Source organism: Ischnura elegans, chromosome 4 (genome assembly GCF_921293095.1).
Source record: "Ischnura elegans chromosome 4, ioIscEleg1.1, whole genome shotgun sequence".
NCBI classification, from domain to species: Eukaryota; Metazoa; Arthropoda; class Insecta; order Odonata; family Coenagrionidae; genus Ischnura; species Ischnura elegans.
In genome coordinates, this window is record NC_060249.1 from 8049778 (window position 1) to 8071457 (window position 21680).

General features: G+C 38.9%; 1 long non-coding RNA gene across 1 annotated transcript in view; it reads right to left on the reverse strand.

Moving 5' to 3' along the window:
- LOC124157032 overlaps nucleotides 1-21680 on the reverse strand; it is a 197278-nt gene that overhangs the window by 69689 nt on the left and 105909 nt on the right. The window contains exon 2 of the long non-coding RNA XR_006864521.1: nucleotides 9564-9652. This is a non-coding gene — a long non-coding RNA (uncharacterized LOC124157032). The remainder of the gene's footprint in view (nucleotides 1-9563; nucleotides 9653-21680) is intronic.

Here is a 21680-nt window from a genome sequence, read left to right on the forward strand (position 1 = left end):
GAATTACATTTACTTCCACTTGAGCATTTACTAAAACTTATACAGAAGTAAAATGGATTCTAATAATATTAATTTCTCTATCAAGGAAAAATGAGTTGAACATAATGATTACTCTGTTAGGAGAGTTTAGAAAGGATGAAATACATACTTAGTGATGAGTTTATTCTTGATATGCAGACTAACATCTTGATATGCAGACTAACATTTTGACTACGTTGATGACATATCTGTGGTATTCGATGATATCTTATCCAGCCAAGAACATATTTAGTCTAACAAAAACGACTTAGAACGCTTCACGTCCTCAAATTAAATTATTTCCTTCAACTCCTCTTTTCAATGAAAATGTTTTCCTGCACATTTTTTATATCAGAAGGGTCTTTCTAACCATTACTATCTGGACTTGGGACTCGGCATGGTAGGTATTTCATTATCCATTCAATATCAACAGATGCAAAATCTCTATCACCAAGCCCCCTGCGTCCTCAGATGCAACTAGCGAAATTTATAACATTAAAGGAGTCCTTTGATAGCCGATCATGGAAATGCTGACTTCAGAAATTAAAGATCAAAATCTTCTCTAATGCGAATCAACAGCTTTTGGAAAATTCTTACGGTGAAAAGAATGGAGAATGCGCACAGAAATCAAGTCATTTGAGTCATTGTTCATTAATACGTCCAACGATGACATTTCATCGAGAGAATTAATCGTTCACAACAATATAAACAATATCGAACCTCGTAAAGACGACGCATAAGGTCGAGGAGCAGCTGAGAAGCGGTGAACCGCTCGATAATGAGTACGTGATGTCAATGATAATTGTAATAATAATAATTTATTTACTCCTTCATTTAGTTTTACACTTGAATACATATATACCAAAGAGAAGCAGTTTAGGTGGTCTCCAAGGTCATAGGACCAGAATTGAGCCACCATCAAATAACAAAATGTATGGAAATAAATAAATAATAATGCAGTAAATGATACATGAGTGTTTTAAATAAATAGAATCACAATAAATTTTCAATTATTTCTTGCGGGAAAGCCAGTATTTATCAAGTCTTAACATTACATTTGAGGATTTTTATTTTTTATTCTAGCGGGCAGTAAATGAAATAACTTTGTTAAATGTAAAGAAAACAACGTTTATATAATGTTATCTTAGGCCTGTTTGCTACTAGAAATGACTCACTCCTTAAATTATATTTATATTTATCACATCCACTCGGCATATTTCCACTTCTAACAAAAAACAATGTAAGCACTTTGAATAAATACAAATGCCTCAGTGGCAACAAATTTAGGGCCACAAACAACGGAAATGAGTGCTCATAATAATTTTTTGACAATATTGTCCTAATTATTTTTTTTTTCAAAACGAGTGCACACTTAAAAATGCTCATGTATACACTGGCCCAGCAGATTGTACCATTAGAAATTTTAGAATGAATAAGAGCATGATAAATGGTTTTTTAACCGGAAGTGGGCATTTGTTTCGTAGGTAGTAAAATTTGGACAAGGCACATCTAAGGCATTTGTTTACATTAAGTAAATGTTTATCCCAGCGTATATTACTGTTCAAAATTCCTGCCAGGTATTTCATTTTATTCACTCTATCGATAACTGGACAGTTACATACAAATTGAAGCAATTTTTATAATTAAATATAAGTTTACAATTAAAAATGCTTGTATTACATATGTCATAGCACATAAACTTCGTCTTTTCACCTAACTCTAACCCATTGAAATCACACCATTTTCGCAAGAAAGGTAGATCCTCTTTAAAAAATGTTTCAGTACAACTCCAATTAGGAGCTGATTAGCATAGTGCAATATCATTAGCAAAGGCTGTGAGTTCACAACTGAATTTATTTTCACGTAAATATTTTACGTGAATAAAAACAGAATAGGTTCTAAAACATAGCCCTGTGGTACCCCCGTCTCCATTGTAAAATATTCACTAAAACAATTATTTACTTTTACACATTCTCTCGTTTTCTTTTACATATGATCTCGTCGACAAATAATTTTCGAACCACTTCAAGGATAACACAGGCCAACAAAAAAAAAATTTTTTTTGGTGCAGGGAGTTTTTGAGCTGATATTAACAATATGTGTGGTGCTGAATCCAAATATGATATCCGTTTTTATGTAACAGCTCTACGTTTTTTTAGATCCGGCGCATTTTATGATTAAATTCTTTTAAATATTTAATATATTCCAGAAAATATTTTTCAAATTTAAATCAATCTATAAATAAACTAATTCATAACCACTCTGCAGTATTTACTTTGAAAATCACCTTTATACCTTTGAGAAAGGGGTTGGGGAGGATTTGGCGTGTTTGAAGAAGGGGGAGACAGGTGTACAGAGTGGAGACAGAGGGAAAAGATACAACTAAGGGAAGTGGGAAACCCACGGTGGAAAAGGACCCTAGCCATAACAGTAGAATAACGACACGTGGGAAGAATCACAGAAAAGTGGAGAAGAGTAAAAAAGGGGGGATAGGGTAAAAAGAGAGCGTGTCTTTGAAAATGGAGAGGCGGGAGTAAGTAATGAGCAAGGGGATTTCCGTAAACAAATGTTCAAATTCTCAAAGTTTTTGTAAAGCAACCTCTAAAAATGAGCTGAATTCGAAGAAGCTGTGTAAATCATTGTGATGTGTTTTGTTTCATTTGGGGGGAATATACTTTAAAAGAAAATAGGAAAAACATTACAGACTTTGTGAAACGTGCATACCTGGGATATTTTGGTGTTCAGCTTGGTGACCAAGGTAAAAAGTGGGAACCGCATGTTGTCTTTAAAACATGTACAGAACATCGACGGTAGTGGACTACAGGAAAAAAGAAAAGTTTAAAGTTTGGTGTGACAATGGTTTGGAGAGAACCTACAAACCATATTGATGACTGTTATTTTTGCATGGTTAATGTTTTGGGAATTAATCCAAACAATCGCCACAAGTGGAAAAATCCAGATTTGCCTTCAGCTAGACGCCCGGTACCCCATTCAGAGGAAATCCCGATCCTAATATTTCAGACATTACCAGATGTATGGGAGGATGAATATGAGCTATGTGAACACATTCCTGATTCTATTGGCGATAGTGACAGTGACTACGAGGCAGTATCAACAAATCCTCAACTATTTAATCAAGATGAACTAAGCGACTTTGTTAGAGAATTGAATTTATCGAAGGAAGCATCTGAACTACTAGCTTCAAGGATGCATTCAAAGAATTTAATGGAACAAGTACAAAAATTAATTTTTATCGTACAAGGGAAAAGGATTTGCTATCCTTCTTTACTCAAGAAGACAATCTTACATTTTGTTTAGACGCTAGAGGTCTTCTGAAAGGAATGGGACTACCTCAATATGAAGCTAGTGATTGGCGTTTGTTCATTGATAGCTCCAAGCGTAGTTTAAAATGTGTTCTTCGCAATGTTATCATGTTTGGCTCAATACCAATCACTCATTCACCTGAAATGAAAGAAGAATATGATACAATAGTATTGGTCTCACAGAAGATAAAATACCAGGTACATCGCCAGGGGATTTGTGTAGATTTAAAAATGGTGAACTTTCTTCTTGGGCAGCAATTTAGCAACACAAAATATTCTTGTTTCTTGTGCCTCTATGCTAGCAGGGACAGACAAACCACTGGATTAAGAAAGAGTGGTCCAAGAGAGAAAACTTAATTGTTGGGTAAAAACATTATTGCTGAGTCTTTAGTTGAACGGGAGAAAATCACCTTACTGCCCATTCATGTTAAACTAGGCCTAATGAAGCAATTTGTAGAGGCTCTTGTCAAGAATGGACCATGCTTCGGCTACATAACAATAAAAATGCCGCAGATAAGTATGGAAAAACTTAAAGCTGGTATTTTTGGTGGGCCACAAATCAGACAATTTACAAAGGATCCTGCTTTTGTCAAGTCAATGAATGAGATTGAAAAAAACAGTCGGCTTTCATTTATAATAAAAAAATTTCTGGGAAATCACAAACGAGAGAATTATCTCGACCTGGTAAACAATATGCTCACTAACTTCAAATCACTTGGATATAATATGAGCATAAAAGTTAACTACCTACACAGCCACTTCGACTGTTTTCCTGAAAATTTAGGCGGCACAAGTGAAAAACAAGGTGAAAGATTTCACCAGGAAATCAAAACAATGGAAGATCGCTACCAGGAAGATGTGATAACCATATGATGGCAGATTACCGCTGGTGCTTAAAACGAGACTGTTTTAACAAAGCGCACGCAAGAAAATCGCTCAAAAGAAGCTTCCGAAGTGTTGGGTGACGTTTTTACGTCTTTTTTTTCTTTAAAGTGTTTTATTTCAGTAAAAAATGTTACTACTTGTATTCAATTGTATTGCAAAACTATTGTCATTGTAGGTAATTTAAAATTCCTATAAATAAATCAAGTCTTTATATTTTGTGGGTTTTATCATTTATGTAATTAACCCATATCATCATATTGAACATTTTTTTACGTAAGCAACAACATATCTGGATCTTGAAAACTAGAGCTGATAGGAAAAAAACTAATATCATATTTGGATTCAGCACCCCAATTATACTTGAAATCGGCTTTAAAAGCTCCGTCATCTAAACCACTGTTGACCTGTGTAACCCACGCATTCCAGCTTGCTCAAGTTTCATTAGCAGTACTTTGTGCGAGAGTGTATCAAATGCCTTGGTTATGTCTAGATATAACCCGATAGTTAGCGAGCTTGAATCGACTGAATTGTATACTTCGGTCATATGCTTCTCTAGAGCACCTTCAGTTCCTAATACATGTCTGAATCCAAACTGATTTTGGCTAAAATATTTGGTCTTGGATGAAACGTTCTCGGGCTTTCCACCGGGTAATAAAATCCTTATCCGCCGACGTTTCGATGTCCATCAGGGGCATCATCCTCAGGGCAACTCACTCAGTTGCCCTGAGGATGATGCCCCTGATGGACATCGAAACGTCGGCGGATAAGGATTTTATTACCCGGTGGAAAGCCCGAGAACGTTTCATCCAACACCTACGCCGGGAAAATACCCGATTATATTTCATATTTGGCCTTGTCCAGGAATTTCAGAAAGCGGCTTTTAACAAGTTTCTCTATAATTTTTGCAAACACTAAAAAAAGATATATCTGTCGGTAATTCGTGATTTGTTGTCTATTCCCTTTTTTATGCACTGGTATAACAACAGCTTTCTTCAAAGGGCTCGGAAATACGCCATTGATAAAACTTAAGTTACAAACGTGAGCAAACGCAGGCGCAACATCATCTATATTTAATTTCAACATTCTAACTTCTATACCATCATGTCTAGGGTACTCATTACACGAAAGATTTTTAACTAATTTTACTATTTCAATTGTCACCACTGGTTCTATGAAAAAGGAATTCAACTCACTTTTATTAGCACAGGGGTTTTGACTACATTCCCTGTTCTCATCATTGTATTTTACTTTTGCACATTCGAAAATTTTGTTGAAGTATTTATTAAATGCAGAGGCTAAATTTTTCGAATCACTAATAACAATTCCATTTAATTCTAACTGCATCATAGAACGATCTCGTTGTTTTTCACCAATTAATGCTTTAAGCGAATTCCATTGTAATTTACTATTTACCTTTGACATGTAGTACCTAATTACTGGCGGCGTTCCGCCACTTTTCGCGCAATTTGTTTCTACACTTTGGTATTCTTTTCTTAGGCTAACATTGCTTGGATATTTTCTGTTTTTTCAAGAGGTGTTTTTTTACCTCAATATGTCTTAGGAGATTCCGAGTAATTCACGATTTTAATTAAACATATTTTTTGTGTGATTTAACGAATGCTTTACAGTTTCAAGACTGGTTTGGAGAGATAACAACATGAGTGAACATGAATCAGATGCATCGTTTTCACTAAAAACAGCATTCCAATTAACATTTGCTACGGATTTTTTAAATATGTCATAATTTACTCCCCTGGTAGTGGCGTAGTTCGAAGGATGTTTACACAAGTACCTTTGTATTCATTGGCAGAGATAGTAAGCGATGCCAATGAATGATAAGTTATTTCTAAGTGTAATACATCTGGTAAAAGCATTTACTTATAAACATTTGAAAATCTAACAAATTCATGATTTACACATGTGGTGGAAATGTTCGTTATCATAGTTGGCTGAGTAATTTGACTAATTAGAGCAAAAAATAACAAGTTCAAATAATGATCAGTATCAATATTTGCGACCAGGGTGTTTATATTCATGTCATCATTAAAAACAAGGTTACCAGGACAATTTCTCAAAATACTTTCTTTATCATTAAAAAATGTACCGTAGGAGTATTAAGATTCCCATAAACACTCAAAAGCTCAATATTACAAAAACTCAATTCTAAGGAAAGCAAAATACAATGGGCAGAATTAAAAAATAAAGGTTTAGAAAAGCACTTTAAGTTCTCTTTTACATACACCACAATACCTTTTGCTCGGCTTTCATTGTTGCATTTCACAAAATATTTGTATACATCAATCTGAAAGTGACTTATTTCGTGATCTTTTTTCCAAATTTCAGTTGGTACAATAATGCATGGCTGATTTTTTAAAGTACATATATAAGATATAAAACGTTCAAAGTTACTTCTCAGACTTCTTATATTTTGATGCACAATAAGAACCTCTTTTTCAGATATAATTGAGTTAATAGGCTATGAAGTCATTGAAAAAAATTAGAATATTTACAGCTTGCTTAAGTCCTCCATGGTAGTTAATACAATGGCTCGTTCCTTTTCCGCCTTCCTCATAAATATTTTTCCCCGCGAATCCAGAGGTAGGTATATCTTTGGTTTTCTTAGCTTCTCTTGTAGCACTGAGGACTCTACGGCGGCCAGGACACGGGGATTCGTTCATGTAAATGGGTACGTCTGATGGTGGAATGTTGTCCAGGGTTAAATGACGCGTGGAGAAATTTCTCTTAAGCCTGCGTTTTGCCAATAAAGCCTCCTTGACGTGCTGACTGCTGAACCTCACATGAATGTTCCCAGGCTCGCCATTTTCCTTGAGCTTCAAGCGATAGCAATAGTCAATATTAATCTCGCTTAACTCAAGACCAAATAATCCACTTCATCCAATGTCATCAACTAATCCATGAAGGGGTTTAGGATTTTACGCCGAAAACAGATGGAGAATGAGGCGACGGAGGGGAAAAACGGAAAAATACAGGTCTCTTCATTTTTGCAAACTCTATCACATTATAACTGATAACTTATTAAAGACCGATTACTCTTCCCCAAAGATTCTCAGTGAAGCATATCTCGACGAAGGGGAGTATTCTCAGTTCTGTGTCTCTCAAGTCAGCCCTCTTCCACCCTCCGAACTATCTTCCCAACCATTCCAACCTCTCCATCCTTCCGACCTGCACTCGATTTCTTTATGCATACCTACGCTTGTAATCATTTACAGTCACCTGAAGATTTAGTCACTGTAATTCATGGCACCCGGGTCGTGTCCATTACACAAATTATGAATTTAATGAAGTTTATACAATTATACTTTCCAATAAGCCTGACAAAGCCTCCTAAAGTCTAAATCACACGATCGTTTTTTTTTCGTTCCTTCCGAGCGATAGCTCCAATTACGTCGCAAATATAAACGTTTCACACAATAATTTTCGACGATGGCTCCAGGGATGAAGAATTCCATCCCTCATTCCATCACTTGGTACGTCCCTTTTTCCGTAGCTGAAACCATTGTTGGCACCGTCCTTCAGCCAATTCGCCAAACAGAGATTGTAACGCCGCGCTTGGCTTTTGATTGAATGACGGTTGTATTGAAATACGGAAGGTGAGGGAGTAAGGAATGGAAAAAGCGACAACGGTGAGTATGGCCGTGTAATCACTCTTTTGGTCCCTGAAAACCTATCGCTGTAGCTTTTGCTCTGAGGGACAGAAAAATTATCGCGTTTGAATATCCTAGGGAACAGGCTTAAGATTTACATCCGCGCCAAGAAAAATAACTGATTTTAGACCGCACACTTAGAATTTCTTAAGTGATCCGGGTTTCAATATAAAAGCGCCATCGTCACTCTGATGACGTAACTAATGTATTGAAACCGGGTCTGTTTAGAAATAATAAGAGTGAAGAGTAAAATAAGTTATTTTCCATTATGGGAGGAACAAACTTCCTCATAGTTAAGGCTGTAAGGGGGTACTTACAACCTCCTTCAATGACCAATCTCAATTCGGCAACAAAGCGCGGCACAGCCGCCACCACGGATACCCGCTGTGAAGGGCGTCAGCAGTAAGTGTTAGAACACTTGTCCTTGCCGCTAAAAGGCGAATGTATTGAAGATGGATTTCCTCCTATCCATAGCATTTTTTTAAGTTCCTCTCAAACATTACTAAAGGCAACTGGTTTTTGCCACGGGAAATGAATGTTTTATTGTTATTTTAAAATTGTTTTGTTTTGCACCTCGAATTTTTCTCCGCATTTGATTCGTTTCCATCAGTAGGACCCTTCCGAAGTTCGGACCGGATCGACCTTACGTTTGCACGATATGGGAAAACCTTCCTAAACTTCAGTATACCTCGCTTATATTTGAACCTATGTATGGGGTCATTTTGGGCTCTGAGAGCTAATAAATGATTAACCTTTAATTATTCAAGAGATAAAATTGAAACTGGAAGAAAAATTGAATACGGGAACTGAAGGTATACGTCGCCTCATTCTCATTTTAAAAAGATGAAAGAAATACAAACGCTATAAAAACTCAATCCCTGGACAAAACGAGATTTCGATCATTTATGTCAATGTATACTTTAACGCATATTTATAGATGTAGTTTAAAAGGTCTTGGAAGGCTATTTGGGTTTCCCCGGGTAATTGTTGACGTTGTTGCTGACGTCTCGGGAGCCGAATCCGTCCCCTAACCGTCTGCAGCTTCGTCAACAATTACCCAGTGGGAAGCCTAAGTACCGTTGCAAGACGCTGTACGCTTGCAAAACACACGAGACACTTAATTCAAAAAGGTTAGAAATCAACCTTTCCATCCAAAAATAGGGAAACACTTGCGTTAAATCCATTTTTAAAATGCTACCATATCCTATGAAATCTGCATTGTCTGAATAAGCCCTCAAGGAGGAGGGAGAGAGGGGAAAGAGATAGGGGCAGAAGAAGAAATATGAACTACATCTTTACAAATATCATGCGATCAGGCGGAATTGAAAATGAAAACCATCTCCCAAGGAAAATTGATACATCTATTATTCTTAGTTTTTTTACACTATTTGAAGGTTTTTATAGTACCGAGCTACTACTCGGGATATATTTTGCCTCTCGCCGATGAAATAAAAAAAGACATGGTGAAATCTGCTAAAATGTGAAGATGGGCCATAAAAATTCTAAATTATATCTTCTACGTGAAGACGGCTTGAGGAACTAGGGTTAAATGTTGTCTTGAAATAATGGAGCACAATGAATTCCGTAAATAAAGTGTAGTCTCAAGATTTATAAAACTTAGAACACAAAAGAGATAGAACAAAGGATATTAGATCAAGAAATGCGTACTTACATTTATAGATACTTCTGTATTCAATCAAACGCTGCCATTTAACAGGAACCCGCCATGAATCTGGGCACACCAATCCCTGGATCTCCTCACTGAAAGAGAAGAAGACGCACCCTTGAGTCACGCCGTGCATAGAAAACCACGAACAGGTATCCGTAGCTAGGCATTGCTAGCCGCATCCCATCACCATCAATCACGAATGAATTGAGTGATGAACACGATGATCCATCGATCCATCAAACTCACCGACGAGGACCACGGGGACGAAGAGCTAAATAAATTAACGAATAGTCTTATAAAGAATGGGTATATAGAGGGAAATGAATTAGGAAGACGATCTCCCGTGCATTAATACACTAAGACTCAAGACTTGAAGATGAAAAGATCGAATAGCAGAAAAAAGCCTTCCTACCCACCACAAAAAGAGCCACGTGTAAAAATATCCAGGATATTGCGAGAGCACCAAATGTAAACCGTGATTAAGCCACACGCCCAAATAAGAGACATTATCCGGAACGTCATAGCAAGAGCAAATTGGAAACGGAAGGAGTATACCGATTTAAATGCGGCGCATGCGACCATGTGTACGTGGGTAGAGCCATACGCACAACAAGGACTAGAGTCAAGGAGCAAAGCGGAGCGGTTTGACTGGGCTACGCCGATAAAACAGCGCTCGACGAATGTGCAGCAAACGACCCATCGCGCACTCATGTAAACCTCCCGAAAAATCTCAATAGAGAAAAACATTTCTTGTCGAAAATTTTGCAAGAGGCCTTGGAAATTAAAAATAGATTCGGAACATTTTCAATAGAGACGGCGGACAGAAGATAAGTGAAGCATGACTTTCAATCGCCTCCAGAGAGCTCTCTCGCAGCACGCACCACCTTAAATGGATGCTCGATAAAGGCGACACGATCATGAGAGCTGATGAGGTCTCCAGCATAGGAGAGGAAACGAGGAAACGTGGGGCATTTTAAAATCTCAACGCGGTTTACCCCAAAAGACATAAATACTGACGAACATGGACCGCGAAAGTTTTTGTAATTAGACAGGATTATATCAAACGGCAATGAACCTCAAATATATTCCCCTATAACTACCTCACGACTTCTCGCCGACTTTCCTCACCTCACAGATTGACCATAGCAATGACAAAATGGAGCCAATAATTATCTGAAAAATGACAGATAATAAAGACGGGAGAAATATCCCCGAAACCAGTGTACCGATTGCGTTGAGTGTAAGGGAGGAGAGGAAGACGCGGGAAATCGCTTAGGGTTAGGGGGAGAGTGAAAGATGGGATCCGAACTCATGACCCTCAGATAAGCCTCGGCGGGTTACTCTGTTATCCCGAATGAAATAGACCACATTCGGAGAGCCGTAAGATTTTCAAATCAATCTTTCAATGAGCCATTCAATGCTCAAATTAATAACGATTGCACGATGAAAATGATCCGTTCTCGAGACCCCCTTTTAAGTGAGCCGTTACTCGCGCGAAGTAGGCGGTCACTCATTGAACGCCCAAGCAACGACCGCATTTTCCTAATAATGTGATGTCATCCGAACTTGAACCCAAATTCAGAAATACAGAGTCCCCCCCCCCCCTTTCAACCCTCGGGATGTTTAACAGGAGACCTGTTCTCCTCCCCGCCAATGATTGCGCATGACATTCGAAGAAACAAAAATTCGAAAATATTTTCCATAAATTGGCATTCGGAAATTCTGTTTTCGGGAAAATTCGGTAAGCCCAGGGACCAAAATGGCATACCTACCTGAAGCAGTGTCGGCGAAACTTACATCACAGGAGAGTGGGGATGTTGCATAAAGAGCGCGGATGAGCCAAAAAATGCGATCACACAATTATTCCTTTCCCTCATCACCCGCCCCCTGCTGTTTCCAGTATTAGACCTTCCCCCGCCCCTCCGACCTTCCCCACGGCGAAGAGCACTCTCATTGGCCACTCTACAAGCATATAAGCCCCCAATGTATGCACTATTCCGATGAGTCCCAATGTGTGATTAAGATGGAGAGGGGTGGGTCATCGCCCCTCCCCCGCAGTGACCGCGATACCAATGGACGGCGGTGGCGGCTTGCGGGGCCGACGAGGGTGGGTGGGGGCCATTTCGTAATCCCACGCACCCGAAGGCCCCTAACGGCACCCAGAACGGGAAGAGGCAGTAATCCGCTACATGTACTTCGCCCTCGTCCTAACGGGACGTCCTGGACCGCTACCTGTCGAATGACCCATGACCCACCCACCCCGGACCACGGGGCTAACACGCCAACGCATCCTCCCGCAAGTCCCGCTCCGCAGAGTTCCAAGTAACCGTGCTTATTTTTGCGTGCAGTGGGACGATCAGACGGTGACTTTGTGTGCAAAATACAAAGTTTTGGACTTGTAGGTAAGAAAATCTAGTAGTAATACGTAGCGTGCGATAGGTAAACTATTCCACCGGCTAACATGCAGAATTTTTTCGATTTCCCGGACCTGTCTCCCTGGAGTAATGTTCAAGGCTTGCCATAATACCCTTTGTTTTTCAGTCATTTGAAAATGTAACGGGAAAGTTGAAAACGGTTGAACGGAATACATATCATTGGATCATTGCAAAGGGTTTAGAATTTAGCCTCAGTTACACAAAAATGCGGCTGAAGTTATTTCAACAGCTACGAGAACCCAGGCTAAAAACGTGTTAGTAGCTTGATACATAGGGATGAAAATAATCTAAAAATTCGCAATTATAATGTTTCAGAAAATTTCCAAATATTAATATTCTATTGTATCAATAATGTTCACGAATTCCATTTTGGTAGCCTATTCACGATATGTCATAATAATAATAATATTCTTCAGCACTGGAAAACACCTTGCACATAAAATTGGAATTAGCCAAGCAAAGCTCTATATAGCTCTGAATCGGAATATTTTCCTTTTTCTATAACCGCTCATGTAAGAACGAAATAATTTGTAATACGTATAAACAAATTCATTTTTCACAGTGATTACGGCACTATATCATCCTTCACACTTATTCTCATTCACCGTCAACATCCCGTCGTTACCTATTATTATTCTTTGAGACTTTACGGGAGTAAATATACGTAAATATGTGCAAAAAATACACTGGATATTGATTTGGTTTTATATTTAATTTCCGAATGATCGTAGAAGCTGTTGTTTTTCACGGTTATGAGAAACATACACCAATACAAAAATGCAAAACCTGCTACATAAATTCAGATTTACAATATCCGTCTCGACTAATTGTGAATAATTCTGCACGAAAATGTAAATATAAAATATATCTACCAAAAACTCCTTAGCTCCGAACGCTGTTTTCCCAAGGCAAAATTGATTAGCATTTGTAAGAAAATACCGCAATGATAATGAAGCAGATAATGTATCGACCCGTGTTCCCGTGGGTCGACGTAACTTGTTGTAACAGCGATACATTATCTGCTTCGTCGTTGATGTCTGTACATCTTCTGTTGAAAGTTCAACGTTTGAACCCGACTGGGCTTGACAGGTGATGCTTGCCGTTGAACAAAATAAGCCCACTTTTTGCAACTAAATTTTGAACTACACCATTTCTTGCAGGTGCAAAAAAATAATAAAGAGATTTTTGGCGGATGGTCAAGGGAGAGCTACAACCAATATGACAGTTACGCGTCCAATAATGTTCGGAGAGCGCAACAATATAGTCATGCATATTACGGAGAATACACTTCTAGCTAACTTTCGAATGGTTTTTCCTCAGATACGGTAAATCTTAGAGAAAAAAATGAAATGACAATTTTGTAGATAATTTTTTGATCTACAATTTTGGTATGAGCAATTTTTATCATAAAACTAACCGTTTGGCCAAAAAATGCAAAAAACCCATTTTTGTGACCTTTGACCTTGAATAAAATTTTTTGCTCGCACGGGATCGGTGGGGACTTTTCAGGATTTCATTAGAGTGGTATCCTTGAGGCTCGTGCAAATTTTCAGCTTGTTGGCAATTTATGCAAGGGTAACCCTATTTTTTGGGCTAATTTGACCGGGCTACTCTCACACTTTTAATCTCTTCCCTTGCACTTCCGAGGTCATTCATTGCACAATTGAGCCTCTCTCTCGGTCACTCTTACTCAATGACCAACAGTTGCATGGCGCTTGACATTCGCTTGGAAATGCACGGATGGAATGGTAACGATTGCAAGGGAATGAGCACAAATGGGAAAGGGCAGAGAAATTATTCAACTGCAAGTGAGTGCTAAATGGATAACTAAAACTAAGTTCGCATTATCATGATACAAAGCACCCGCTTACATTTATTTCCACGCAGCTATTCGTATCAATGAGCTCTCCATAAAAATGTTCTATCTGTTTTATGCTACATAATATTCTTTTAATTTTTATTTCACAGAACTTAATTCAAAGGTATTTATTCCGTTCAACCGTTTTCAACTTTCCCGTTACATTTTCAAACGACTGAAAAACAAAGGGTATTATTGTTGAACACTACTCCAAGGAGGCAGGTCCGAAAAATCGAAAAAATTCTGCATGTTAGCCGGTGGAATAGTTTACCTATCGCACGCTACGTATTACTACTAGATTTTCTTACCTACAAGTCCAAAACTTTGTATTTTGCACACAAAGTCACCGTCTGATCGTCCCACTGCACGCAAAAATAAGCACGGTTACTTGGAACTCTGCGGAGCGGGACTTGCGGGAGGATGCGTTGGCGTGTTAGCCCCGTGGTCCGGGGTGGGTGGGTCATGGGTCATTCGACAGGTAGCGGTCCAGGACGTCCCGTTAGGACGAGGGCGAAGTACATGTAGCGGATTACTGCCTCTTCCCGTTCTGGGTGCCGTTAGGGGCCTTCGGGTGCGTGGGATTACGAAATGGCCCCCACCCACCCTCGTCGGCCCCGCAAGCCGCCACCGCCGTCCATTGGTATCGCGGTCACTGCGGGGGAGGGGCGATGACCCACCCCTCTCCATCTTAATCACACATTGGGACTCATCGGAATAGTGCATACATTGGGGGCTTATATGCTTGTAGAGTGGCCAATGAGAGTGCTCTTCGCCGTGGGGAAGGTCGGAGGGGGCGGGGGAAGGTCTAATACTGGAAACAGCAGGGGGCGGGTGATGAGGGAAAGGAATAATTGTGTGATCGCATTTTTTGGCTCATCCGCGCTCTTTATGCAACATCCCCACTCTCCTGTGATGTAATTTGAACGGAGAGATGGTGCAATTTAATGCATTTTATAACCATTCTACGTACATTCCAGATTAAACCTCAAGGTGGATCGTCACAGCATTCTAATTAAAATCAGGAAAGTGAATTACTTGTACTGTTATCGGATTAATACCTTACAGGACTCTTGAGCATCTTACAACAAATAATGTTTGTATTTCACTTGAATTTCGGTCGGAATTTAAAGGACAATGTAATTCACTGGAAATTATATTGCTTCATACGGGGCTTCAAATTTAGTCCAATCGTGATAAACACAGATGCAGTAATAAAACCCATGAAAAATATGAAGCACTAATTTATGTTTATTAAAATTCTCACACAAACTAACGGTAAGTATGAAAATGCAATCATAAAAGTCTAACCGTTTTAAATTTCTATTGAAGCAGTTAAAATATAACTTCCAGGCTACCTATTTCTTATTTCTCATTCCTGAAATGTTAGTGGATTCTCTCTCCTTAATCATTATATTTTGAATTTAGCTACGAATGCAGCGCATACCTCTCTTATTGGCATCATTCGCAACTAGAATAGACGGAATAAGTCTATGCATAATCCTTTTCCTTGAGTCTAATGCAAAGAGCCAAGGTTTTCTTCAACGTATTTCGATAATTAGCTCATCACTCAAAGCTAAAACAAAGATTTTTCTACATACATGCCAACCGTAATTATTCAAAAGCCCTTCATTAAAAACATTAATGTTGATATGAAGGAATTCGAATAAATCTATCTAGATTCTAACGAAAGAAAAGAGACTCTGATAGCATAAGGATGAGTCTAACATAATAAAAGCTTGATGCACTCTAGAGAAAAATTTTCTCCAACAGAGTTCATCGTCATACGAATATTTTTCAGAGAATTTGATTACATTCCTTGTCCTTCCAAATATTCCCGATGGCTTACATATTATAAAGCCTTAAATAGCTAAAACAAAGTTTTTTCCTGTTTGATCTTTCGTAATTTACACCAAAAACCTTTGCTATTACTTGACGTCGGACGACTGACACGAAGAAGCAGTTAACATTTAATTGGGCCAATGTCCCCTCAGGACCTCCTAAGGCTCCTTTACAGGGGTTTAGCTCGATGTGTTAGAACAATATAACTTACTCAATGATTCAATCCCAATTTCGATTAGGATAGGTGAAGGTAGAGCTCACCCCAGTCTAAGCTTCAGTCGTGTTAATTCCGCACATTCATGGTAAGGGGCCAGTTCCTTCCCCTGAACTAACTCACCCTTCCATGAAGTTTAAAGCTGGGTTTTTCGAATGCTTCACCCGGGATCTGAACCCGGCATCCTCCGAACAGTAGCCAAGTACTCCGCCCAATAGGCTAGCACGCTTCCAAACAGCCGTTAATGAAATTAAAACTACTACCAGGTTCGATCACAGCCTAAAATTTATTCAAGTTCTTTCTTAGTCGGGGACAAAAGATCTCCCATATCTCTCTACTTGGAGAAGTATAATCTTATATATAAAAATGAATCGCAAAATGTGTTGGTAAGCGCATAACTCAACAACGCCTGGACCAATTTGGCCAATTCTTTTTTTAAAATGTTCGTTGAAGTCCAAGGATGGTTCTTACGGCGAGAAAAAATCGAATAATTGCCGGGAAAACCCTAAAAACAGCCCTTTTCTTTTTCACATACAAACGTTTTCTAACTAAAACGTAGAATCAATTTGAGCTTTATTGCTATTATATAAAGTTCATATTAAATTACAAGCACTCACTGTTATCTAAGAAATGTAGGTGTGTAATACAACATTTTAATTACTAAATATATTCAATATATTGATTAAATTGAAATTACATTTTTAAAATTTAATTCGAGCTGATTGTAAGCCCAGCCGTGGCCCAGCTCGAGTTTACACTTCACTACCGTGTTTGTAAACAAATCTCCAAGCAATTGTTGACAAACGGTAATGTCCGTGTTCCTGTCGAGGAATCGAGTAGTTTTCACTCATTTCCTTGGAATGATTGCAAATTAGTTTCAGCGGGAGGTGAGCTCATCAACAAAGAGTTCCAGAATATGATTGATCACCAAAAGAATCAAAGATGGTTGATTTAGCGAGCAAGAACGAAGATGTGGATGACTAAAACGAGGTAAATTCAAATAGTTCGTACTCTGCATGGATTCGATCTTTTAAATGTGTAACAAACGAAGACGAAATCACCAAATATCTATCTGAATATTTTAAGTCCTTGGACGTACCTGGCTTACCAAGGCACGATTTACAGAAAAATGTAGTTTCTGTGCTCATGATCTTTCGAAGCCTAAACCAACCATAACTATCCAACGGAACGTGTTTGGTCATTAAAAAAATTGGTGATGAATGTGATTCACGCAACTTTACTCAAAGGAAAATTCAAAGGTTAGGAAGTCCTCATTCCGTAGATTCCATGATCTCAACTCATATGCCCTTTTGAGCTCAAACGTATTCAATTTACAATTCGTGTTGCATTCGTGATAACGATTAAAAAATCGCATGGTCATTTTTTCAGTTTTTGGGTTGTTTGTGCTCATGTGCTAATGAAAACCCATGATTTTCTCATGGTCAATTTAGCGTGCTATGTTCACGAGTCGATAAACCATCCTCTGTATTTCTTCCTTCGCTTCAAGTGCGTAGCTAGGATAGGGGGTTTTGGGTGCAGCTAATACCACGGGTCTGTAGGGTATAGAAAACTCGCTAAGGTAAGCGGGAAGTGTGGGGGCACTTCCCCCAGACATTTTTTAAGATAAATGGTTCAAAATAGTGGGTTTTGTGGCTGTGTGAATAGTTAAATATGTTTTGTTTGTTAGTCATCCGTCCCCCTAATATTAATAACATAATCTTTCATAAAAAAATTCTCTAAGCTCTTGGGGGGGGGTTATCCCCCAAAACCTCCCCTCGCTGCGTCACTGCTTTGCTTCGCTATATTTATTTAGCTTTATCCGCTTCATCTTGCGCCTGATAACAAAACAAAAACTGTTGTTTCTCAGAAGGTGCTTGACGCAAGACATTAAACCCGAATGTGTAGGGCTCACCGTGGTGCGTTTACGCATGCAGTACGTTTACGCAGTGCATTTTTTCCAAACAGAGATACTAAAACTGGCGCGCCTTAAGTCATTTAATGCGAATGCTGCTTCATAGGGGCTTTTCTTGCACGATTTTGAGCATCAGTCAAGCGTCGGTCTGGGGTCGTGTCAACCTGCCCCCTGAATGGGCCAAGTGTATGCAACAGACTTGGACCTAAAAACATTTTTTTACAGCTAATAACGCAAATAGCCAACAACTGAATGCGTATAATTTTTATTTCATGAACTGCTTTATTAAACCACAATGCCCAAAATTTCTTAAGCTAAAACGCAAGAAAATTTGTTGAAAAAAATCCGCGTAAACGTGATCCGATTCACCCTATGTAGATTTGATAAAGAAAATGTCTTTCTGACAAGCAATTTTGGTACTCATTTACGTAGTTTTATTGAATTTGTATCCTTATTTTATTATAATAAATTATACATGATTAAAAACGATACAGCCACTCTTGATTTATAAATGGTGTAAGTAAACTGTAAGTTCATTGATTGTTAGGCGGTACGAAGTTCGCCGGGTCAGCTAGTTAATAATAATAATATCTTATTCCATATACAGTAAAAGAATCACTCTTTTTATCGTCTATTATTTCTCGTTTACGTTACACCTGTAATGCGGATATACACACATGAATCGTTGTAATTGCCCCGAAGGTTTTCATTGCACTCAATCGGCCCTCTTTTGTCCTTCCCTTGATCAGTGTAACAATCACATTCACCGATTTCAATTATATTAAAACGCAAATTAAGGCTCAACAACGTGCATTTATAAAACTGACTAAATTTTTCCAAAAATTTGAATAGCACACAATAACTCAATACATTTCGTATCATGGTCCGGTCGATGGAAAATGTATTGAACCTGGTCGTGCAAGTAAACATTTAATGGAAAATTTACAGTAATTTTTATTACTAATCTAAGAGTTGCAGCCGAAAACGTCTTACGACGGTGTCTTCACTCAACGTCTCGGATAATGAAAAACTTATATATGAAAGTACCAATTACTGTCGCCAAAATTCACTTTGAGGGAAAATCTTACAATTACTTTATGACCAGGATGTTTGACTATTCCCATCCAGTTCATTATAGGGTTACCAATGAAGGTCCAATGAATTCAAGGAATACTATTGCTGCAAAGTATTAACATTCGCTTCAAATCAATAATACAACTCCTAAAAAATCGCTCATAGGCCACTAATCACACGCCCAAGATATATTGATGCGAGCAAACCGCTATTCTTCTGTTAAATTCATTCGCTTGCATTATTTCAGCGGTCGCGTGACTGCGTATCTCAAATTTATATCCGATTCTCATGTGGCGACCGACAGCTGAGGTCATTTGCGCTAGGAGGGAAGGATGGAGAGAAACCCGGCGTCATAATCAGCCTGCTCTGGACAGAAATCACCGAGCGGACAACTACTTAACGTCCCGTCCGACGGACGGAGTGCTATACCAGTGCCCTCCACAAACCACTCAAGCTGCTGTTGGGCATTCTAAGAAAAACTCTGATACTTTCGGGATTTGAGCCCGGGCTCATGGGGTGGGAAGCCAACGTCCTAGCCATCACGCCAAAGCGATCATACAACCCGTCATGAGTACATTAAGAAGGTAGGTCTATTATCTGCAAATTACACATTCAATTACTGGCTCGCATTTGGTGTGAACATGAATCATAATAGATGACAATCCGATAAGCAAAACTGATATTTAGATCTCATTGGATTGTACAGGATACTGATCAGATTTTAAAGAAATTCTATGTCAGACCCATGACTAGTTTTCCGAAAGCTTACCGATTTTCAGGCAAATTAGAATGATGAATAACTCAGAATTTCGATAGTCAAATTTCAGCAATGAAAATTTGCAGAAGTATTCGAATCAAAGAATTCGCCTTTTGGCGGAAAATGACGATTTCTATTACATACTAGTAGTGGTACATATTGTTCTAATTTATAGTATCAAGTAATGGATCTTATTATAAACAAAACAAAAAATACAAGGTCCTTACGATATGGTTCCTCGTCATGTTGCTTTCGCTGAAAGCAGAGCGACCCCTAGTTTACGGAAAAATAAGCTAAAATTAAGGCTGCAAACCAAAACAAATCTTCGTGTTTATATTACCATACAAAGAAATGACTTTTCAAAGATAAAATGGCAACATGAAGGATTCACTGTGAAGGACTTCAAGAACTGAGCATCTTCTCCGATATTCTTAAACATCTTAAACCATCTCGAAACTCGAGAATAAGAAAGCGAGTTCCTTCAACCTCCTTTACACACTGTGCTGCTATCGGGAATATTTCCGTTTGCATTTTTTACACAATTTAATGTGAAAATAAAATATAATGAAGACTGCTAACCAAATTATATGGCAGTTGGAATTATTTAGAGGAGGCGACCGACGACTAAGGTCACCTTTTCGCCATTAGGGAGGGGTAAGGAAGGTAGGGTGGAGATAAGTCCGGCGTCGGAATTAGCCTGCTCTCAATGAAACCAAAATTCATCTTCGCGTTGATACTGCACACGGATTTCATAACGCTTCAATCCCATTCCCTTCTCCAGCTTATACTCTACTGCAAACATTGGGTATGAATGGATCGCTTTTCACTTATACCCGCGCCGTGGGTATTTTTTATAAAAGATGACAAAGCACCCGACGTGGCAGCACAAATAAAGCGTCTCCGGGGGACGGGCAAAGTGCCTCCCCCTTTCGGTCGCCTCGGCTGTAAACTTACAGTGAAATAAGGCATTTGCTCCCCAGCTGATAACCATTGCGGCATCTTCTATAATAATCTAATCCCTATCCCAAAATGTCCCTTTCCTTTCCCTCGTTGCATCGATGAGCGACTATTCCGCATCATTAATTACGGTAAGGTTCTCTAGTGCAGAAGCTAGAAGTCGACCATTCTGATAACAATTAATACTTATGAAACCTAGGTCAAGCTATTTTTTAATGAGATTATTCTGGGAAAGATTATGATAGATCCCTGCAATAGTGTCACGGTTTAAACAAGAAAAAAAGACGCTTTTGGTTTATGAATCATTTTTAAACTATGGGAAGTGTAGGCAAAAAAATCGTGATGCGTGAGAGTGAATTGAAAAAGAAATGAATCGCTCTGCCCTCAGCGCCACGCTGCGGACATTTTTGGAAAGAGATTAAAATGCGGCCAAGTGGCAACATGAATAAAGATTGTACAGGACAGGCTGCAGTCTCCTCCTCTATGGCGACCACGCCAGAGGCGGTGGAAATGAGAGGCCCCTTAAGAATCACACAATACCAGACGTTGAATGAGTCCAAATATACTAGCGCGACTCCTTGGACTCTTCTCAGATCAATTAACGTGTGATTCGCAGTCATAATAAATGCATTGCGAAGCACTGACCATGAAACAGGAGGTTTAATTCGCAGTCACGCGCACGGGTGAAAATTTATATACACCGAGGATGAAGATCGCATTGAAAATACTTTTAAAACTTGGCTTAGCCGGGATTCGAACCCGGATGTATCGAATGCCGGTCAGGCGTGATAGCCAATTTAATAGCGACTAATGGCGACGAAGCAGTAAGACGGAGAAGTCCGACAGTGGCTTAGTAAGCACGACCTCCGACGCGTGTACCACAGAGTGGACTTGTGACGTCAACAACTTGTTTGGTAAAACCCATCCCGAAGTTGTCTCTGAGGAGATGGAGGTGGTGTAGTTAGCGAAAGCGAATGCGAACTTCATCCTTGGTGCATATCCAAAGCGAAGTAAAATTTAACTTTAGACTGTATATGCGTCGCTTCTACAGGAACTCTGCCTATTTTTGGGATT